A 24909-nucleotide genomic window follows, 5' to 3' on the forward strand; every position below is an offset into this window, starting at 1 on the left:
TACACAACAACTTTGGCCCCCAACCCACCAGCATCGACCACCTGCTGACTCATCCAGGCGACTCCCCCAGCCACCTGATCACCGACTGGAGGCCTCTGTCCATCCAGCCTCATGAGTTCGACCCACTCTGGCTCATCCAATGACCTGTGCCCCCATTAAATTTCCAACCTTGGACAGAAGGAAATCAGCAACATCCTCATCTCCATCCTCAACACCTCGATCAGGACCAACACTATCCCTGAAGCTTGGAAGCAAGCAGTGATTAAACTGCTCCTAAAGAAACCATCCACCAACTCCCAGAAAACCCCAAAATTACCGTCCCATATCTCTACTCCCCTTCCCTGCTAAGGTTTTGGGAAGAGTCATCATGCCTGTGTCCAAATGAGGTAATGTCTGCAATAAATATTTTAGGCGTGAAAAGTGTCAAACACTTCGGGCCTTAATACGACCCTGGTGGTCTTCAGACCGCCACGGTAGCGGTCTGACCACTATATTATGACCCTGGAGCTTGTGCCGCAGTGGGACTGCCAGCACTGTCAGTTCTCATCCACAGAAGGGACTGGCGGTGTTGACGGTCCTAATCCACCAGGGCTGTGCTGCAAGCAGCGCCGCCCTGGGGATTATGACCCCCACTCTTCGCCAGCTTTTAGATGGTGGTAGCACCGCCATGTAAAGGCTGGCAGAGACGGGGTGCAGGGTGCCCTGGGAGGGCCTGCACTGCCCATGCACTTGGCATGGGCAGTGCAAGGGCCCCCTGGCCAGCACCGTTGCAATGTTCACTGTCTTCTTTGCAGACAGTGAACATTGAAGTGGGAGCTGGTGTCGCGTATGTTCTCATTAGGGTAATGAGGCTACTGGATTTGGGTGGTAGGATTGCCCGGGTTGTGGGTACTGAATACAGTTCCACACCAGGTGACATCTGTCGGCCTAAACCAGCATTTTCGGCTAACTACCAGCGCCCCATCTCTGACTGAGATGATTGTGACAACCGAGCTCATGGTAAGATAGACTCCCCAGGGAATTGTGGCACATCAGATCGCATCCCGTTCTCCCAGTTACTATTTTTCTCACTCAGGCAAAGACAACAGAGGCAGAATATATTTAAATAAGCATTTATTTAAATATCTGCATCTTAGATAAAAGCATATGCATAGCAATGACTAGAATAATAAAAGACAATAGGAGTAGGCATTTGACTAAAAATGTAAAACACAAGAAGAGTCCTACCATGCTGTCTAAACAGGGGAGTGGATCTCTAGTCCCTCACATACCCTAAGTATGAGCACAGCATACTAAGCCTTAAATCGGGTTTCCCCCTGGGAGAACATCATCCCTCATACCTGACGAAAGGGCCTGAAGTCTGAAGAGACACCGTCCCCATTTGGATCAGGGCTCGGTCGTCTAAGCAGGTAGCTGTAGTGAAGCTTTCAGCAATCAGCATACAGTCGTGGTCATCTGGCTGGAATCTCCCTAAAACGTGTTTGGGACTAAGGGGGGTTTTGTAATAAAACAGCTGATATTCTAAGAAATGGTCCCCACTTATGAGTGTGTGTTTTTCTGTGAATGCCGGAGACACAGCATACCATGTTTGTCGGCAACCCTATCTGACTGTAGCTTTGGAGAAAGCACAAAGTGAACTATGGCCCTCATTATGACATTGGAGGTAAGTGCCACTTACCGCCATGCTGACTGCCGCCAACATACCGCGACTGCGGCGGTATACCGCTACGGGTATCATGACCCACACATAGAAATCCGCCACTATACAGACACACACACACAAGCCCTCCAGTCCAAAGGTCAGTGATAAACTGGAGGTACCAAAATCCACACCGTTACGCCAACAGAAGTACGCCCACAGCATCATGACCCATGAATCACTGTGACGGTCATTCAACTGCGGTAAACCATTGGCAGTACAGATCGCTGCGCTCAAAATACACACACACATACAAAACAACACTACATTGGTCAATTCAAACTACACACACCTGACACACATACACACATCACACCCACACACCCACACCACTATAAAACACACACCCACAATACCCACAACCCTTTACGACCCAAAGAATTTGACAACTGAGAGAGAGAGAGAGAGAGAGAGAGAGAGAGAGAAGCCATGCGCACCCACTGAATCAGAGCCACAAAACAACATCACCCATACACCATCCACGCACCTCACAGCACACACCCCAACACATCACCCCACACACCCTCACACACACCACTCACACTACACCCATGGCACCACAACAATACCCCAGATTCTCTGAGGAGGAGCTAAGGATCATGGTGGAGGAAATCATCCGGGTAGAGCCACAGCTATTCGGATCGCAGGTCCCGCAGACATCCATTGCTAGGAACATGGAGCTATGGCGGAGAGTCGTGGATAGGGTCAACGCCGTGGGACAGCACCCAAGAACAAGGGATGACGTCAGGAAGAGGTGGAACAACCTACAGGGGAAGGTACTTTCTGTGGTTGCAAGACACCAGATAGCAGTACAGAGGACTGCCGGTGGACCCCAACCTCCTCCCCCACAACTAACAACATGGGAGGGCAAGTTTTGGCAATCATGCTTACTGAGGGCCTGGCAGGAGTAGCAGGAGGACTGGTCTCTGGTGAGTCATATCTGAACTACTTTCACCCCCACCTGCATGCCAACACCTACCCCCACCCCTAACCTCACCCCATCACCCCACCACCTCACATACACCCCACCATCACAACCCACCCATCCCAGTAGCCAGCACTGCATGCAACACAAATGCATGGACACCGCTCACAGCCCTGCATGGACACCCATCACCACAGCATGCATACTAGAGAGAGCCAACTAGCCCACAAAATAACTACTCACACAAGCCAAAGCTGCCTTGGTCACAACAACCATAGAAGGAAACACACCCATGCACAAGATGTCACACGCTGTAACAATAACACTGCATTTACATCCCCAAAGGTAACCCAGCCAATGTCACCGGTGAAGAGGTGCCAGCAACATCCAGACCCCCACGGAAGAGGCCCACAGTGATTACAGCAGCTTTGCTCACATGTATCTGGATGACTAACCTGGCCTATCTGGGACCTCCGGACAGTCGGTAACCCACGCACACTCTCACACCACCACAGAGCCTCCCCCACCAGGAAACACCACCACAGCACCCACCCAGTGGGCCCATACCTCTGTCCCCAGGACACATCAATCAGAAATGTGTCCATCACTACAGGGACCCCAGGCAACCCCACAAACACAGTACAATCAGGGACCTGGTGTCAGTGGCAGTGGGCACACGGTTCAGGGGACAGAGACACAGGACAACAGGGAAGCTGGGAGGAGTGCTGTGCAACAGTGCAGGAGGGACAATACCTGGGGATCAGGGAGGACTTGAAGGCCATCAACACCACCCTGGTCTCCATTGCAGAGGTGCTGGCAGACATGGCCAACAGTATGAGGGAGGCAGTGGCACACCACCGGGCCCCTGACACTAGCCAAACCACTGAACAGCCCTCCACTTCCACTGCCGCTAGTGGACAGGAGGCCCCACCACAGGACCAACAGGCCACCAGCACCCCTCCCGCTGCAGAAGGAGAACCACCCCGCAAAAGTTCCCTGTGATCCAGGCAGAAGCCAGAGACTATTGCCAAGACCTCCGCCAGGAAATGAGACTCTCCTGACTGTCACCCTTGTGTCCCACTCTGTCACCCTGACCACCTTGAACTGCCATTGCTCCCCTTCCTATGCCCCCTTGGACAATGCACCTGTAATTCAAATAGACTGGACTCTAACTTGGACTTTCCTCCATCATCACCGAGCCCATTCCAATACCTCCTCTTCTTCAGAGCACTGCAATAAACACACTTTGATAAAATACAATTATGGTGTATGTCAAATGTTTTCAAAATGTATCCGTTTAACCAGGTTCAAACATTGCAATTCAACTGTACAGTAATGTTTACATTGGAAAGACCTGTAGTTGGCTGCACTGATCACACCAGGGGGAATAGTGGGGCACCGAAATCTGCAAAAAGAGATGCCAAAAGGTACAGTCAGTGGGCATAGAAGTAGGAATACACAGCCTGCCTGTGACAATGTCACACACCAAACTGTCAATGAAATGTGTACTAACACTGTCTTACCTGTGTCTCATTGGAAATATTGATGAATAATTGCACTTCTGTTGTCCTCATCCTCATCCTCTGCCTTCTCATCTTCACTGTCCACAGAATCCACTGCTGCCACACGGCCATCTCCAGCCTCCTCCTCCTCCTGCAGAAAAGGCACCTGATGATGCAAGGCAAGGTTGTGCAACATACAGCATGCCACAATGATCTGGCAGACCTTCTTGGGTGATTAGCACAGGGATCCACCTGTTAGATGTAGGCAGAGAAACCTGGCCTTCAGGGGGCCAAAGGTCCTCTGTATAATCCTTCTTGTTCGCCCATGTGCCTCATTGTAAAGTTCCTCGGCCCTTGTCCTGGCATTCCTCACAGGGGTCAGTAGCCATGAGAGGTTGGGGTAACCAGAGTCATCTGGAAATATCAAGGGACAACTGTTAGCCACACACTCACCCTTAGGGCCCACACCATACCCATACACCAGCATCCACTGGGTGGGAACCAGGACTCACCTATTAGCCACACCCTGTGCATCTGGTGTTGGGCCATCACATTTGGGATGCTGCCATTCCTCAGGATAAAAGCATCATACACAGACCCAGGATACTTTGCATTGATGTGGGAGATGTACTGGTCCGCCATGCACACCATCTGGACATTCATGGAGTGGAAACTCTTTTGATTTCTAAACACCTGTTCATTTCGCCGGGGGGGGATAAATGCAATATGTGTTCCTTCTATTGCCCCAATGATGTTGGGGATATGTCCCATTGCATAGAAGTCAGCTTTCACTGTGGCCAAATCCTCCACCTGGGTGAAAACGATGTAGCTGCACTTGTGTTTAATCAGGGCAGACAACACTCTGGTCAACACTATTGAGAACATTGAATGTGATATTCCTGCTGCCAAGCCCACTGTCACGTGGAAAGAGCCACTTGCCAGGAAATGGAGCACTGATGGGACTTGCACAAGAGGGGGTATCCCGGTGGGGTGACAGATAGCAGATATTAGGCCAGGCTCCAATTGGGCACACAGCTCTGTGATTGTGGCCCTGTCAAGTCTATAGGTGAGGATAATGTGTCTGTCCTCCCTGTTGCCAAGTCCACCAGGGGTCTGTACATGGGGGATGTCTCCGTCTCCTAATCATCCGAAGAGGTTGAAATCAATGGGGCAAAAGAGTGAGCAGCTGGTCATTATCTCTACATTCCAACCACTACAGTTCAATGCATATTGTGATTGTAACATTATTTTGTTGGAGATGTCCAATAGTGCATTTGTGTACTGTTACACAGTTAGGATCCATGGCCTGCACCCCCCCCTAAAATGGAGTCCGCCTGTCCTGTATGGAGGGACAGGTGGAAATGAGGTAATTCCACTGATGTTGTGCGCCATTGTGGGAGGCGGTCGAGAACCGCCGTGCAACTCCTCCTTTGTTATCATTGGGCCCTATAGGGTACAGTGGCCAATGGTGATGTACGCCGGCGGTGACGGTATGCACCGCCCGGACGTGACCGCCATTTTCTAGCTGTGCAATCACTTGCTACCTGACCTTCAACAGGAGAGGACCTACACTGCAAGCGCTGATGTGACCTGTATCTGGAACCGACCATGGCTCAAGTGAGCCAAGGGACAAGGGCCCATGCCTTCACATCGGCGGAGTTGGAGCGACTGGTGGATGGGGTCCTACCCCAGTACCGACTGCCGTATGGGCCTCCAGACCAACAGGTGAGTACACCGTGAGTACGATGCATGGGGCGTGAGTGCATGGAGTGCTGTGTGTGAAGGCCTCAAGTGGAGGGGGTTGGTGGAGGGGCCCTGGGCAACATAGAGCATGTATGGTGGGCCATGTCTGTGCTAATGGGGATGGGAAGAGGCATGGTAGGCCATGAGTGTAACAGGCAGGACGGTGAGACTAATACCTTTCCCTGTGTCTATTTCCCTGCAGGTCAGCGCCCATCAAAAGAAGGGTATATAGGGTGCCATTGCCAAGGATGTGCGGACACTGGGGGTCTACTGCAGGCAGAGCACCCACTAACAGAAACGGTGGGAGGTCCTGAGATGCTGGGCATGGAAGACGGCAGAGGCCCAGCTGGAGATGGCCTCTCCACGAGGAAGGGGTGCCCATCGAACCCTGACCCCCCCTGATGGTCCGCATACTGGTGGTGGCCTATCCAGAGCTAGATGGGCGCTTAGGGTCATCACAGCAGCCACAAGGGGGTGAGTACAGTGCCCTAATTTACAACTTACTCCTGGTGGGGTGGTATCCGGGTGGGGGGTGTGGGACCTGTGGTGCCCCTAGGTCAGGCCTGGCATTGCAGAGTAGGTCCCATGCTGTGCAGGATTATGATGTGAAAGTCCTCCAACCAAGCTAGTAGGCATCCACTACTGGGCAGGGGTCTGTGGGTCTCAGGTATGCTGCAATTTGCGTTAGATGGCCCTATCCATTGGCTGGTGACTAGCATTGTGACTGGTAGTGTATTGCCTAATGCGTAGGGCTGTTCCCTGTGTGTAAGTGTGTTGTGTACACCAACGGTGGTGTTGGTGCTGAAATTGACCAAGTGTATCCTTTGTGTCTTCTCCCCACTTTTTGTTTTGTCACCCTGTACTTATGTGCATTAGCATCATCTGGCGGAGGAGCAGAGGCACCGGCGACGGATGGAGCTTCATCCCACAGGACCCAGGAGGCCGAATCCACCAACCGTGAGGGCACTAGTGGGATGGACGGTGAGGGGAGCACCACGGCGGAGACTGGAGGGGATAGTTTGGACACGGATTCCTCCTCCGATGGAAGCTCCCTGGTGGTGGCGGAAACCTCTGTGCCCACCTCAGCTACAGGTACTACCCCCTGTACCAGCACCGCCCTCCCAGCTGCTCTTCAGCGAGTTTCTCATGCCTGCTCACCCAGGAGGTTGGGCATCTTCTTCACCCCAGGCACTTCAGCCCCTTCCCCAGTTAGCCCTGCTGCCCTGAGTGAGGAGGCTATTGACCTCCTGCGATCCATCTCTGTTGGGCAGTCAACAGTTGTGAATGCCATCCAGGGGCTGGCAGCCCAAATGCAACAGTCCAATGCATTTCTGGAGGGCATTCATACTGGCTTGGCAGCCCAACAGAGATCAATCAAGGCACTGGCCTCCTCTCAGATGGCAGCCATTGTCCCTGTTTCCACCCTCCCCCCTCCAACTTCTTCCACCCAATCCCATTCAATTCAACCCCAAACTATCCCAGGCACACAGGCAGACGAGCAGGCACCCAGGACAACACACAAAAGTGGAAATGAAAAACGCAAGCACCATACTTCTTCCCACAGGCACTCACACCAACAACATCCAGAATCAGACATACCGACATCCACTGCCTCCACTGTGGCCCCCTCCTCCTCATCCTCCATCTCCCTCCCAGTTGCGTCTACAATCACACCTGCATGCACCACATCCTCATCCATTACTACCATCACCAGCACACCTATCAGTACACACCTCTCACTGGCAGTCACCCCCCCCACATTCATGCACACATCGCCTGTGTCCTCACCCACTGTGTCTGTACCCCCTCCTCCCAAAGTACACAAACGCAAGCACTGAGACACCCAACAGCCAACCACCTCACAACAGCATCCAGCCCATGCACCTGTACCCAAACACAGCAGACTGACACCTCCTACCGCCACTCCCTCTTCCTCCACTCCCAAACCATCTCCCTCTTCCCACCCCACTGTCCCTAACAAGCTTTTCCTCGCCAACATTGACCTCTTCCCTAGCCCTCCCCCCCTTCCCTCACGTCAGGCCAGGGTGGTCAAAACCCAGGCAAGCACCTCAGCCACCCAGTCCACGGGCACAGTAGTGTCCCTAGCTGCTCCAGGTGGGAAAAGATCACAGCCCCCAGCTAGCGAGACGGAAAAGGTGCCTGCCCCACGTGCGTCAAGGAAGGGCAAGGAGTCAACCCCAGCTGCGGGATGGAAGGGCAAGGAGGCAGCCCCAGCTGCAGGAAGGAAGGGCAAGGAGGCAGCCCCAGCTGCTGGAAGGAAGGGAAAGGAGGCAGCCCAAGCTGCTCAAAGGAACGGCAAGGAGGCAGCCTCAGCTGCTGGAAGGAAGGGCAAGGAGGCAGCCCCAGCTGCAGGAAGGAAGGGCAAGGGGCCTGCAACAGCAGGCAGTAGAGACAAGGGACCTGATGCTGGGACTCAGTCGGAGCCCCCACCACCAACCATGGTGGTGCAGCTGTCCGTGTCTGCAGGGGATGTGCTGGAGCCTTCCCCCACCACTGCCAGCACCGCTACCAGCAGCAGTAGCACCAGTGGGTAGCTGTCCGAGGCTGCAGGGGATGGGCTGGAGCTTACCCCCACCACTGCCAGCAGCAGCAGCCCCAGTGGGCAGCCGCCCGAGGCGGCAGGGGATGGGCTGGAGCCTCCCCCCACCACCACCAGCACCGCCACCAGCAGCAGCAACCCCAGTGGGCAGCTGTCTGAGGCTGTAGGGGATGGGCTGGAGCTTCCCCGACCACTGCCAGCACCGCCACCAGCAGCAGCAGGCCCGGTGGGCAGCAGTCCGAGGCTGCATGGGATGGGCTGGAGCCTCCCCCCACCACTGTCAGCTCCACCAGCAGCAGTCCATTTCCACCACTGAGCAGCCATCACCGCCGGCAGACAGTGTGTAGTCCTGCATCCATGGGCTGTTGTGCGGCCTGGCCCCTCCAAAACTAGTGGGCAAGTCACCAACTTGAGAGACTGTGGCCTTGCACTCCCCAGGACCAAGCACAGGGCATGTTGCCCCCTCCAGAGCCAGTGGGCAAGTCACCCACTTGAGAGACTGTGGCCTTGCACTCCCCAGGACCAAGCACAGAGCATGTTGCCCCCTCCAGAGCCAGTGGGCAAGTCACCCACTTGAGAGACTGTGGCCTTGCACTTCCCAGGACAGAGTGATGGGCATGTTGCCCCCTCAAGGATCAGTGGAGTTGTACCATCTTCCGGTTGAGGTGCCCCCCCATTCCCCATCCCCCTGAGGTGCCTGGCTATTTTTGTCCTGATGCCCCTGCAGTGTTCTCTCCGTGTTGTTGCAGGAGTGAGGTGGGGCCTTGGACTTTGTGATGTGGCCCTGTGGCCCACGAACATTGAGGACTACACAGTGTCCCTTGATTTGTGAATATGTTTACACTTTTTGATTTGGATGCACACATTACTAATATATTTATATTATTACACTCTTTTTACTCTATTTTGGTTGTCCTTGCATTATTCCTGAGAGGTACGGAGTGAATATGTAATGTTAGTGCATCTGCTTGTGTATATGGTGTTGGGAGTGGGGGAGGGGGTGTTGCATGTTGCATGTGTGTGTCACTCACTTTTTCCTCCCCTCCCCTGTGTGCTAGGCGGCAGTACTCACGGTAGTCGTCTTTTCCGGTGTTGGTGTCATAATGGAGCAGAACATAGAAGAGCATGGGGAGCACATGCAACTCGGGCTCTATGGCGGCATGGTTCTTCCTTGAATCACCAGAGGTGAGTCGTTTACATTCTGTGCGGTGTTTCCGCCAGGGTTTAGATGTTGTTGGTACTGCCCCAGAAAAGGAACATTGTCTACCACCTGGCTGTAGGCAGTTACCGCTGTGGTGCCTGTTGATTTTGCCCTAGTCGTTGGTGTGTTAAAGTGGCTGTCTGTTTGAGCGATTTCTGCCATGATCATAATTTCATATTTATTACCGCCGGCCTGTTGGCGATATTACCGCCATTATATCACTGACCACCAGGGTTGTAATGAGGGCCAAAATCTTTTATGTGGAATATGACAGCTCCCACCAAGTCGAATATATGTCAGAAATGCGTGGTCCCCCTCATGTCACTCATCGCGATTGCAATGCAGCCCTCAAAGTTGGTAATTCAACAACAGAGGTGCCCAAATGCCATAGTGAAATTGGGCTTCAAAAGCCAATGCCAGTTGTGCTAATAAAAACGTTCTGACAAACATAGACACTCCTATTGCAGCAATACTTCCCTAAATTGGGAAGAACTTACTTGGGTGTTAGGAACTAACACCGGAGCGCGGAGTCCTGTATATGAGGGGGAGCACCCGCATGTTGGAGGAAAATAGACACAGAGACAGGACTGGTGTTCCTAGGTGGCATCAGAGGGCGCCATCATGAGATTATCGTCAGTACGATAATACTGATGCTGTGGCAAAGCAATCAATAAGCCAAACGAAAAAAACAAAAAAGCGGGACTAGCGTCTCTTAGTAGTCTTCTCATATATATTATAATTATTGCAGCAGAGAAAGTATCACTTGCAAGGTCTAAACATCGAAAGTGGAGTACCATTCTTAGTCTGTGCAAGTCGCTGCCATCTTAAAAAAGGAAAATGAGATAAAACTAGATAAAGGAAGTGTAATTCCTCAGACTATACTGGCATGGAATACACTACCTGAGTCTTCCATAATTTTAACTCTCAAAATCCTAGCCTTACTTTAAACTGAAAATGTGAGAAAAAAGGTCAAGAAAAATGTCAGGAAAAAATAATAAAAAGTTCATAGGTTGAAAATAGTGTCATAAACAAATCAGTCTATCTCAAAACCTATTGAAAAAATGCAAAAAACGTAAATCTTGTAAGTCTCGGGGTATGGCTCATGCTGTTGTAGGTAAGTTATATAGGGGAAATCTTACATGTGCATGGTCACGCACCCTTTGTATGCAATACATTCATATCAGTTCAGACCAGGGAACATCATCATTAGGCCCCTAATATGTGTCCTCAATCTATGTACCCATTGTTGTTCTTTTTCAAAACGTTTGCTGGTACATTCCCTGCTGTCCACAACGCTTTCTAGAACGACCCATTTAATTTCATCAGCAGTGTGTTTAAGTTCAATGAAGTGCATTTTTAGTTTAGTTGAGGCTCGTTGACATCTTATTGTCCTCATGTGTTCATTTCTTCATCTTTTCCTCATCCTCGTTGCCATTTCTATATACCGGAGTTTGCAAGGACATATACTCACGTAAATGCAGTCCTTTGTGCGGGCGGCAGTTCATATGTTTAGTCAACTGCCACTTGAAAGACTCTCCTAGATCCAACTCCCCTGTACTCATGGATAGGGGACATATATTGTAATGTCCACATGGATGGTGTCCTATCACCTTCAACCATGGTTGTTGTATAGTAGTGTCCATCATTCTTTTCCATCTAGGTCTAGTATGGACAAGTAAGTCCCTGATATTCTGTGTCCTCTTGAAAGCAAGTAGAGGATTATCTAGGAACTCCCCAGTGCTAGTCAGTATATGCCATTTCTTGTTAATTGCAGTTTTGACCTGGATGCTTATGTGTGTGAAGGTAGTCACACAGGTAAGTCTATTCTGCTGTTTTTTTGTCTAATCAGTCAATAGAATCTCCTTCAGTATATTGGGGGCTCTTTTCTTGGCCTGCGCAATAACCCGAGAAGGATAGTGTTGATCTTTTAATTTCTGATCAGGTATGGCTGAATGTGAATGGAAATCAACAATGTCACTACAATTGCGCCTCAATCTCAGAAATTGACCAAAAGGTAAATTTGTCCTCTGGGATATGGGATGGTGACTGCCAAATAGTAATATGCTGTTTCTATCTGTCTGTTTGTAAAAAGATGGAAGATTGTAAAATTCCTTCTTTCAACATGATCCGTAGATCCAAAAACGTTATTTCCTTGTTGGAAATGGTAGAACTGAAATGTGAATGTTGATCTAGGGTATTGATCCAATCCACAAATCTGTAGGCCTCATCAGTACCACCCTTCCATATGATGAGGATTTTATCTATGTGCCTTCGCCATAATCGAATGTTAGAAAAGAAAGATTGTGTGGGTTCCAAAATATGGCATTTTCCGAAGGTGTACATGTAGAGACAGCCTAGACTGGGAGCAAAGGTACTACCCATGGACTCCCTTGTATCTGATGATATAGGTCATCTTCAAATTGGAAAAAGTTTCTTTTGGACCTAGACTGGCACATTCTAAGACAAAGCTGACCAGAGTCTTGTAAGGCCATTTATTTGAAGTCAGGATCTCCTCAACAGCTTCGAGTATCTTCTTGTGGTATATTTGTGTACAGTGCCTCCACATCCCGACAAATCAACATATCCGTGGTACCACTCTCATTAATATGGTCAATTAATACCAAAGCATCTTTAGTTTCTTTGAGAAAAGTAGATGTCTTTTGGACAATAGGTTGGAGAAAAAAAATCACAAAATTTAGATAAAGGTTCTAGTATGGATCCTATCCCAGACACAATAGGGCGACCGGGGGAGGGGTCCCTTTATGTATTTTAGGGAGCCAAGAGAAGTAAGGGACTCGGGGTTCTTTGGTATCTAAGAACTCTGCTTCCTGGTGTTTAACCCATCCTGAGATGACTGCTTCATCTATCATACTACGAAAGGCTTTTTGCAACCTTAGTGTTGTGTTAGTCACTATATGTTCATAATGTGAGGTGTGAGGTATCACTAAGTAGTCTCTTACATTCCTGCCTATAAAATGCAGTATCTAAAACCACAATGACTCCCCCTTTATTAGCTGGTTTTATAACAACGTCCGGATCGTGGGACAGTGAATGAATAGCTTGTCCTTTTTCATTAGATAGATTTTGAAAGGCACGTTTGGGTCAAAGTAAACCAATTTCATGACAAACTCCCTTTTCAAAAGTCAAAATTTAGATAGGGACCATATTCGGAGGGGGGATAAAGGTGGATGGTTTTCTCATTTTGGTATCACCAATCTGAGTCAGTGTGTGGTGATCTTTAAAGAAAAAATGCAAGGGAATCTTCCTAAAAAGAGAAGTTACTTCACAGTTTAGTCTGAGTAGGTCTTCTTTAGGGGCAGGGACAAAACCCAAATCCTTGTTTAGAACTCTCAATTCTGTGGGAGATAGTATTTTCCCAGATAGATTTACCACTAAGTCCTCTTTACCGATGTTCCGCTGCGACTCCTGGTCACCATTTGTGGTTTTTCCAGAGCCCAGTGCATGTTCTTGCCTCCTCCTCCTCTATTTATTCCTCTGCCACTGCCCCGGCCTCTTCCTAAAAAAGGAACGAATGGTGTTTGTAGGTGGGGTTGGAAAAAAGGATATGTAGATTGATTCCACATTGGAAATCGTAGATAGGGAAATGGAGGTGCTACATTCATTGTAGTAAACTGACGATTAGGATTTTTCTTCCGTTCCTCGTCACTACTCCAATCATCTGAACTGGAACTGTAATGGCGATAGGGGCGTTGTTTATGGGGAAAGTCCCTCAATTTGTCTGAAGGACTGTTTAGGAATGCTGCGGTATCACTAGGATAATATTTATGGTGTCACCTTTCTGGGGCACTAGCATATGCTATTTGAGTAGTAAAGCATAATATTACTATCCAGCACCACGCAATTGTACTATTTGATTGCTTCTGACTTTTGTGAAAATGTACATTATTGGGGAGTATTAAGGAGGTGCCCCCTATGATAGCATTACTACCCATTGTTTGTAATTATTCTCTACACCTTGTTTGCCTTGTTTGCACTTTATAAGTGTGCTGCATCCAGCAGCAGACCTTACAAATGGGAAAATGCCTCTGAGGGTTGTGAATGCACTTAAAGGGTTACCTTCCTGCACCACAAATAACTGGCCTGCAAGTACGAGCACCCATGCAACATGACGGAAGTTTGGCTGTGTTGGTGCAAGGTAGTCAAAACTGAAGCAGCCATAGGAAAGGACAGGAATGCTACATATAAGGAGGATTATGGAGCATTCTGGTCCTTTGCCCCCCACACACCGCAGGCTAGCTAGGTGCTTTGCTGTATAGTGTATGTATCAAACAATTGTCTCTTTGTATGCTTTACTGTGCGGGCACAAGTACATTTGCCACATATAGCGATATATGTCTCAATTTTTTCCATTACTGCTAAACTATAGTGCTGAAAGACATCACCACCTATTATTAGTTCTTCCATGTATTGGTAAGTCGGACATCATTAACATATGAGTTGCGTGGCCCATTGTGTTGCTATAAGTGGGCCAGTGCATGGCCCTTTGCATTGCTGCATAAGTTCACTGCCTGACTATGTGCATTAAGCCATATATGCCACTGTGTGATAAACATATGTGTTGTGTGGCTATTTGCGGTGCTCAATATAGGCCATTGTGTGGCCCTTTGTGTTGCTGCATAAGTGCTGCTGCAGGCCTATGTGTGTTGCATTACATAGGCCACTACGTAGGAAACATATGTGTTGGGTAGCTTTTTGCAAAGCTGTATATAGGTCACTGTCCATGTACATTGGCATAACATTGTCCGTGAGTAGTGCATCACACAATGTACATTTGTGCAGTAATGCATCAGAAAAATTGACACAAATTACAAAAACCTCACTGTCACACCCAGGGAATGATGCAATGGCTGTGGCTGGGTACCAGGAAGTGTAAAGCAACTTTCACTTTCTGTTAGTATCTGTTGGTTGTTAGGGTGGTGGGAGTTGTTCTGTGAGAGTTTGGTGGATTTTTGTCTGTTTCTGGTGGAGTATGTGTCCATGCTGATAGTAAATTAATACATACCTACGGGGTCTCTGCTCTCCAAACCCACCAGATCTAGCATCAGCTTTGTGGGATTCTATGTCCACCAATCGATGTTTCAGCTCAGACACTGAGCGTTTTTCAAGGGCCACATTTGGCACGCCACCGCACATTCTACCATTGATGCTTCTGATTCTTTGCGCGATAGCCTTAACTGACCCTTCCTCCAGCAGCAAGCATCCGTGGCAAGTAGTGCACAATCAGCTATATCAGTGCACCTACTTCTCCCTCTGTAAAATTGCATCCTTTCCTCTTCCCTGGCATGGCACAAAGACACAAGCCCTATCTATGACTATCCCTACAAAAAAACCTTAAACCCCAACAATACTAAGACAATTACAAATGCCTTAACACATCTTGACCTTGACCTTCCCCCCTTTACATGATGCAATACCAACACCAACAGTTTACAAGGGTATTATTTACCATTGACACGTCAGTACGTGTGAGGATCCCAGGAATGAGTGCGTGGTTGTATATTGTGACTACATAGATTTTTGTACACCTACATTGACCCTAATCTGGTCAGTCTGACATATCGTAACTGGAAAAGTAATTGTGATGAAAGTATAATGAAAATGTCTCTATACCCCGATTAGGTGTATTTATGGACTGGCACTTAATTTCATAACAATGTCAGTTAGATTTTGTAATACGTGATGTACATACAACACTTGCCCCTACATGATTTTCTCCCTAGCTCTCATGTCAGCATACATGGCAAAAACGGTTGCACTGAGATGGGCACATTATGGGTGCATGAGAAAAACTGCACATGCTTTCAGATAAATATGCCAAATTTATGAGAAGGAGAAGGCAGATGGCATTTGGGGAATGTCAACCTGGTCAAAGGCAAAAAAGACACTTGTGGCTTCATGAGCTCAGGTTGTTGCCCAGGTGCAAAGCAGGTCTCAGCCCACCCTGGGCCCGCCGGTGGACAGCAGCCACAAGCTACAGGGCAGAAGCAAAAAAGGAGGTATAACTGCCAAAAAATATACAGTTTTCTTGCCCAAAAGTTGGATCGTATGAACCAGAGGATTGCCAGGATGGCAAAGGAGAAGAGATAGAGTTTGATTTTGTTAAACTTCTAGGAGGCACTCTAGAACACTGCAAACCAAATAATATCCGGGGACTCTCCCTCTGGACATCTCCTTCCCTGTTTTTCCTACATTTTAAATTAGTATTTTAAGTGCTCATAGTTATAATTAGTGTTTAGCGTAGGTTTAGGAATAGTGTAGGTTAGTTAAGTAAGATGTTTTTTTGTAGTATATTTTTAGTCACTTTTTATTACGGTAAGGTTTAAAGTGGGTGGGGGTGAATGTTTTGTGATATAAAAAAAATATATAAAAACAATTACAAATAAATATGTATCTGTGCAGGTAGTGTATATTTAGGATGTAGTTTTTGTTTGTATTGTACTGACCTGTGTATATTAAGGGGGGCGGGTTTTGATGTTTAGCTTTTCATGTGTTAATAGTGGTTAACATAGGTTAAGTATTAGGGGCCAGATGTAGGTAGCCTTTTGCGCCTGGCAAACTGCGAAAAACGCCGTTTGCGAGGCGCAAAAGGCCTCACGCGATGCAGATACACATTTTGCGAGTCGGTACCGACTTGCAAAATGTGTTTCCGACTCGCAAATAGGAAGGGGTGTGCCCTTCCTATTTGAGACCGCATCGCGATGTAGAGTTGATTTGTGACCGCGAAAGCGGTCGCAAATCAACCTGCAGTTACCATCCACTTAAAGTGGATGGTAACTCATTCGCAGTGGTCCTATGGACCACTGCCTGCTCTGAAAAAAACCGAAACAAAAAGGTTTCGGTATTTTTTCTATTTGCAGCTCGTTTTCATTTAAGGAAAACGGGCTGCAAAAAGAAAAAAAAAAACTGCTTTATTCAAAAGCAGTCACGGACATGGTGGTCTGCTGTCTCCAGCAGGCCACCATCCCCGTGAGTGCCTAGACTCGCTATGGGGTCGCAAACTGTGACCCACCTCATAAATATTTATGAGGTGGGTCTTTGCGACCCCATAGCGAGTCGCAGAAGGTGTCTGAGACACCTTTCTGCATAACATTTTGCGAGGTGCAAATTGCGAGTCGCTGGTACTCGCAATTTGCACCTCGCAAAATGTTTTCTTCCTACATCTGGCCCTAGATTAGGTAGTATAAGATAATTTTAATGATAGGTAATGTAGGTTAGTTAGTGTTAGATAGTGTTCATAGATAATAGGTTTCACATTTCAATAAATTAGTCATTGCTCTTTTGTTGAATAATATTTATTTGCCATAAGTTCCTACTTTTGTGTTAGGCGAGTACATGAAATTCAAATAGAGCTGAGTATATTGTAGGAAAATGATGCATTGTCAGACTCCTCTGGGCAACTGTGGGTCTTACTCACATTTGAATAATGGATGGACCAGTGCTTAATTTGTAAATAAAAATGTGCCGGTGCCCAAAGCCCTCCTCTTAAATACGCGGCTGCTGCAATTAAGGGCCATATTTATACTTTTTGACGCAAAACTGCGCTATCGCAAATAAGTGCTGGTGCTCTGCACTGGATACAACAAGCACAAGTTAGGCACTAGCATGGACCCAGACTGTAGGCACTGGAAGTGGGGCTCAGTATTTGAGTTTACACACCCCCGCATGAAAGTGAGAGGGCAGATAAGTGTAGGATTTGACATGATACAAGACTGCTGCTCCCTGCCTGGCTGGGACTCAAACTGCAGCCTAGCACTAACACCAACACCTTTGCGCCACAGTCCAAGGGGGCCTGCATTGTTAGGTTGATTATTTTTGTGCAGGAAGTCACACCAGCCTGGACAAAATTCAAACCTTACAGGCATTTACTTCATGCTAAGTTTGCCGCATCTTGCAGCTCACTTTGAAAAACCACACGACAAAACATTTAGACCATATACCTTCTGATTCACCCTCCCCTGGGGAGGTGTAACATTGTTACAGGTTCCCTGATCTGCCACTTATACAAACTTGCATGTTCAAATGATTTTATGTGTTGATGTGTGGATGAACTCACACTCAACATGTGATGACTCTCTGGGGCAGAGTAACATAAGTCTGCAATTTTGGCATCTGTTGCATCACTGCACATTTACCCTGATACATATAGCTAGTCATGGTATCCTTGCATGTCTTGGTAACTTTCGTTCAAGGTATTGCATTTCCCTTGTGCATCCATGTGTGCACAGGTTCAATGCAAATCCATGAAGAAAATGAGAATGAGTATCTGGCTAGTATTGGTACAACCATCCACAGTAATGTATTGTAATGTATTGTAGATAAATGCTTGTGTGAGCAGGGAGGTATTCAACATTTGTAATGTTGTTGGCATGTTAATATGGATCAGTAGAACAGTGTTTTGGGGTACCATACCTCACACATCCCATTTAATGGTTGCAAGTATTTGTGTACTTTGCAAAAATCTCTCTGTGTGTCCATCAATGAGATGTGGCTTGTTGATTCAATCTGACGTTCCATAGGGATACTATGCATTGCTCACTTTACCATTGCAGTGGATGTCATTGTTGTATTTACACAGTCAGAGACAGCATGTGTTATAACTATAGGTCCCTTTTGTGTTTTTTGTTTTACATTATGTATGAAGACTTTTGAGATTCAATTGTACAAATCTGGCAATGGGTTTTTAAATTTTGTTTATTAACCAGGTTCAAAGTCTCACATTACATCATGTGATAAGTATACTTTTTTATCAATGAACACATAGGGGGTCATTCTGACCCCGGTGGGCGGCGGGAGCCGCCCGCCTGGAGGGAACCGCCAGAAGACCGTACCGCGGTCAAAAGACCGCAGCGGTCATTCTGGGTTTCGCACTGGGCTGGCGGGCGACCGCCAAAAGGCCGCCCGCCAGCCTAGTGGGAAACAGCCCTCCATGAGGATGCCGGCTCCGAAGGGAGCCGGCGGAGTGGAGGATGTGCGACGAGTGCAGTGGCACCCGTCGCGTATTTCAGTGTCTGCAATGCAGACACTGAAATACAAAGTGGGGCCCTCTTACGGGGGCCCCTGCAGTGCCCATGCCATTGGCATGGGCACTGCAGGGGCCCCCAGGGGCCCCACGACACCCCTCACCGCCATCCTGTTCCTGGCGGGCGGAACCGCCAGGAACAAGATGGCGGTGAGGGGGTCGGAATCCCCATGGCGGCGCAGCAAGCTGCGCCGCAATGGGGGATTCCCAGGGCAGCGGAAAACCGGCGGGAGACCGCCGGTTTTCCTCTTCTGACCGCGGCCGAACCGCCGCGGTCAGAATGCCCAAGGGAGCACCGCCAGCCTGTTGGCGGTACTCCCGCGGTCCCCGGCCCTGGCGGTATTTACCGCCAGGGTCGGAATGACCCCCATAGTTCTACAATAAAATGTTTATTACTTTGAAATACATGTAGGTAGAAATGTGACTTCACATGTGTTATATGAGGAAAGTTAGAGGAACAAATTGCCGTTAGCAAATGTTGCAAATTTTTGATGATACCAGGTGGGAAAGATAAACTACTTCACAAACGTAGAGCATGCACCTACTCAGCACCTGGATACCCTTCTCTGGTGACGAGTTGACCCTTTACAAAGCCACATTATATAACATTACATTGCATTACACTTTTGACGGCCTAGCCACAACACAATCACACTTGCATCATGGTGAAGGGGGGCTGTATTGACACTGGGCTCCAAAATTGGCCCGGGAAAGGACAGTTATGTGAGGCATTCCTGCCCTTTCCCTTTTGCGCAGCGCAATGTTGTGCAGCAAGGTGTCTTGCTGCCTTTTGCTTCATGACAGTTTGAAAAAAAAAGGTCCCTTGTTTTCAAGCCCCATACTTCTTTCTGGTCCTCTACTTCAACACAGTCCTGACCTTCCACTCAAGCCCAACTCTTTCGGAATGAGAGATGCCACCTGCTTCCCCAGTGGTTCAACCCCTACTGGACATCAGGTCCTCCTCTTGTCCTCATGGCTGCTTTTATGGTCCTGTCCAGTTTTTCTTTGGTCCTATGTTTATTGTCATGTCACCTCTTCTTACACTCCAGAATTGTCAGTTTGCTTTTTGCATTGCTGCTTATCATGCCCACTAAGGATTGCCAGATTGCATTCTTCTTTGCTAATGGCAATTTGTATGACAAATAATAGGTTCCCATTCTTTGTTACCACACTGATTAGTATGTGTTTCTCCTCCTCATTAAAGTTAGACTTCCTTTTCCCCTGGGATGTTGGCAGGTCTTCAGGGTTAGGGTTGTTGCCCTCCTGGCTTACTGAGGCTCCTTCCATGCTTCTATGTATGGGGGGTAGAACTGGTTGTGTACATATTGTTTTACGAGATGAACATCAACTTAGCATCATGTCAGTAGTACTTGTGTTACATGCACTGAGATGCATCTCAGTACCCTGCGACATGGTGCATCATATCATACATATGGCATATCCATGAAGCAGGGAAATGACACACCACAGTGCAAATACTTCTGAAGCAGTGCTGCGCAATGCTGCGTTGCATCAAGATTAAAACATTTGACCCACAGTTCAGAAACAGAAGAGGCAATTACTGACCTGTGCTTTCGGTCTCTATCTCTGCTGTCTGTAGCCTATGTGCCAACTAGGAGATGTTATGTTATTAGCGCTAACTTGGAGATGTTATGTTATTATTGCGCTAATACGTTAATTTATGCACTGAAGACATGAAAAACAGGATCATGCTAAGCCAACCTCTCCCCCACCCACCGATAACTAAGCTTCAGTCACCGTTTGTAGTAGACCTATGGCCATCGGTAACATTTATAAGTCCTCATGAAGTTCGAACTTTGTAGCTCTTAATAACATTTCCAATGGCCAATGTAATAATCTGCCCTTGGGCCACGTTAGCAGCCCTACCCTTAAGCTATAATGCCAGACTTTTCTCCGCAGTATGATGACTGTGATTTTGGAACACTCAGACCTTGGTTCAGAGAATCGGATTTTGAGGCTGTGGGCCATAATTTTAAATGTTTGCAGTCCTAAAAATTTAACTAAGGTACATCTTGGACCCTTGAAGGTTTTGGGATTCTGGTTCATAAATACTAATGGCTAACCTACGCAAAGCCAAGCCATGTGAAGAAATGTTTGATGGGAAAAGGTGGCCATTATTTTACTGTCAAGCATACAGGCATTATAGGACCTAGGAGAAAAAACTGAATGCATATAATATGTATTTATATTTGGTATTCAGGAAAGAGGCCGAACACAATAAATGCCTTTGAAATCCCTGGTTTATCTTTTCTAAGTTTGCCTGGTTCTTGCATTAAGTGGTGTCGTCAACAACAGCCAATGTCATATGCTAGGAATGTAATACCAATTATGACATATAGAGCATGCATTGCAAAGGCCGGCACAAATCCAACGATGCCTAAAGCAACTGGCTTGTTCGTGTATGTCTGGGAAATCAATAAGTCAGTTTCATATTGTTCTTAGGTAGGCATACAATTTGAATATAAGATCTCAGTCAAGTAGGTGGTCATCCCATCAATCTTGAAGAACTTGTAGCATGAGAGAAACACAGCAGAATGCTTCTAGCAGGAAGGAAACCAAAGATAAATGTCAGCATTATTTCGACAGGATGACTAAAGAAGACACCCTTAGCAAGATTTGGAAAGAAACGGTATGCACAATCTTACACTCATATCCCTTTCCTTGATTCTGTTCAAAACATAGCAGCTATGCTGTCCCTTTTTCACTCTATAATATGCCTACTTTAATGTGCATACAGTCACACTTAGAACATGGTATTACATTGCATAGGAAATTAAAATATTCAAACTAGCATCAGCAAAAGCCAAATAGGTCAAATTTTCAATAGTCTTTTCTGATGTTTTGGGATTTGATGCTGTTTTACATTACCTCATTGGCGAAATGAAAAATAGATGCTTATATTATGGTGGTAAGAACAATGTGTAAAAAAAAAGACCTATACAATGCATCATTATGCATATATTACCCAGTGGCATTTGCACCCTGTTATTTATAGTTACAACCATGTTGCCATAGGAAATTGATTTTTTTAGTTTGCTAATAACTTTGGCCCCATTTAAGGAATCTTCCACAAACCATTAAATAAGAAATGTCTCTTCTACCTCAGCTCCTTCCTGGAAAGTTTCAGGATGATTTGTCAAGCAAGGGCCAAGAAAAAGGATGATCCAAAAATGGGTTTTCCCCATGCAATTTTCTATAGGAAAATTCAACACAGCTACAGCCAAAACGCCTGAAAGGAATTACACCACATACGGAACAATGCTAGATCTTGGCCCAAAATGTTAGCTTTTTGTGATTTGCTGTAAATAGATTCAGTAGTTTTTGAGAAAGATATATGCTTTACTTACGCAGACATCTCTGTTTTAAATTATTCTTAACACCTTTAAAAATTCATTATGCCTCAAATTACTAAAAACTCACACTTTCCCCCACATTTTTAACCAGCTGGTTTCATACCTGCATTAACATCTCAATGCTCATTTACTTCAGCCTTCACTTAAAAAAGCTTTACATTCAGTAGCTCCCATTCCAACAAAATGGAGCTCAGGAGGGCCTACATTTTGTCTTGAACACGAAATGGACTCTAGTGTTTCATTAGAACTATTTGGTGGTGTTACAGTTGACTACTAGCAAGTTAACTGACAGACTGCTGCTGGTGCTGGAAGAACATGTTTCACTCTGTGTATGATAATGCTTTACTAAAATACATGAGGTAGATATTTAGGAAGTCACATGAAATGTGTCCTCATTTTATCTTTATAGAGCACTAACCCAAATTGCTATGTCAAAAAGAAAATGCTCACTTTATTCATTTACTGCAATTCACTTTTACAGACTTGATTACATCAAGAAGGGCCATGCTTTGGTCATAATTTCAGAATGTTTGCACTCTAATTTTTCATTGCAACTTTGTGGCGAAGCTTCAGTGGATCAATAAGAATTTGCTGACAGGCTGCTGCTGGTGTTGAAAGGACGTTTCTCTCTACATTCTTGTGTGCATTTAAGGTAAGAATGTCTTACTGGCTTTGATGAGAACATTATTTGACACTTCACACAGCAAGCATGTCTGCATTTCAGCTAGTGTCCTCAACATGTGAAGTACATTGGGGATGATTTCTGATGGAGAACTCGATCATCTCTAAAAAAAAAATATAACACTTCTTCTTTTCTCACCAGTGGTTCTAACTTTCAAATTGTCTCTACCAATTCTTAGGTTTCATCCCATATTTTGTGATGCTGTGCACCAAATAGAAAATCTATTCTCTACCAAACTTGCATTTTTTTATCTTGAGCGTCAAACCTGATTTATCCACTCTCCTCAAAGCTTTTTGTAGCCTTTCATTGCGTTCAGACTATGAGCTCCTGTAAATTAAAAAGTCATCCTAGAAACATTTGTGCCATCGAAATATCCAAGTAATTAACCATACCTCTTTGGAAAACAGAAGCGGCAGACACCAAACTGAAAGCATCCTCACAAATCTATATGAGCCCATATGTGCTACAAAAGCTGTGATGTCTTGGCATGCTTCATGCAACTTTGCCTGGTGATATGCTAATGTATAGTGTGGTAAGGCACTTGGCTCCATTGACCACAAACAACAGTTTGATTAGGTTAGAGATACGAAACTTGTCAGAAACCACCAATTTGTTTCAGTTCTTTAAGGTCAACACACAACCCTGTCTCATTGCTTCATTTTCCTGCCACAACGACTGGGCTGAAGCACTCGATGGATTTCACAGGGAAAATGATGCACTGGTTACATAGTTTATCATTTGGTCTAGTTCATTTAAAACAGCTTCCTGTTCCTGCCTCACTTTGGCCACAGTTGGGATTGCACCCTCCTACCTTTTGATATGATGAGAGTACCCCATGAAACAATCAAGTTTGAAGTTAAAAAAATAAAAGTACAAGTTGTGAAAGTCTTAGCATCCATCCTCCACTTGGTATAAACCGACTTGTGGCTGGGACACTTGGGTCAAGATGAATCCCTAACTCTTTTACTGGGGTCACTACAGATTATTGTCACTTTTACATGCAACGTATACCTTTCCATGAGAATATCTTTTATTTGTTCAATTCTCCAAAGAAGCCATAACTTTTACTGAATGACTGCCATAACTGCCAGGCCTAATATCCATTCTCTTCAAATGTATTCATCCTTCAAATTACTTTTTAAAATAATGTACTAAAGATAATATTTATGTGTGAATTAGGGGTGAGTGGAAACATTCACTCCACTCGTGGAGTTGGCAGAATTTGGGAACCCCGCGCTACATGTGTACTGCAGAGTTCCTGCCAAATTCCAGCATCTGACGTGTGGCAGAATTGTTTTCCTTTGGCACGTGCAAAAAATATTTTGGCACACGCTGGTGAGCGCAACAACACTTTTCAGCATCTGGCGAGAGCACACACGAAATTTGATGGCCACTTGCAGGGCTTCTGACCTTGACTGTGTCTTTTGGAGCCTTTATTGTGATGCTGGCGAGCGACCACAGCCGCTCCTCAAGTAGATTTTCGACTGGAAAAGCAGCTACATCTACTCGAAATAAAGTTTTCGAGTTGATATTCTACTCCAATGGACCGTTCAAGTTGTTTTTTACTGCAAGAAGCTTTTTTTTTTTTACGATTTATTTCAACATGAAGGAAGTGCCTCAGATACTCCAACTTCCTGGTTCCGTCCAGCAGGCTCCTCCAAGTGCTTTGTCCATCTCTGGGTCACTTTTCATTTGGATTTCAAGGTGGAAGAAGCACTCTCTTTGTCTGTTGCATCTACACCATTGGGTTTAAGGTCTTTGTTTTTGTGATTCCACAAGTAAGTTTAAAAACTCTTGTATAAGGGTGTTTTTTGCTTGATAGAGGGCACCCAGCAGTATTTATTTGTACTTTTATTCAATTTTCAAATTTGATTGTGCTTGTAGTGGGTGGCCTGGAGTTTCAGCAGGAGACTAGTTATTTTTTTTTTACATTTCATTTTTCATCCGTGGAAAGGAAAATTGTTGCACAGTTCAGTGCATTTTCTCCATGTTTGTTGCATTTTCAATACTCATTTACTTTACTATCTGGCCTAATAGGTCCAATACTAGCTATCAATCATTGAAAGAACTGTTTTTGTGGTATATGTGGTTTCAAATCATAATTTAGGTCAGGGCGTGGCATTGGATTACATTTAAAATATGTGTTACGTTTCGCATTTCATATTTGTTCTTCAAAAAGTATA

This window comes from Pleurodeles waltl, chromosome 2_2, assembly GCF_031143425.1.
Source record: "Pleurodeles waltl isolate 20211129_DDA chromosome 2_2, aPleWal1.hap1.20221129, whole genome shotgun sequence".
Taxonomy (NCBI): domain Eukaryota; kingdom Metazoa; phylum Chordata; class Amphibia; order Caudata; family Salamandridae; genus Pleurodeles; species Pleurodeles waltl.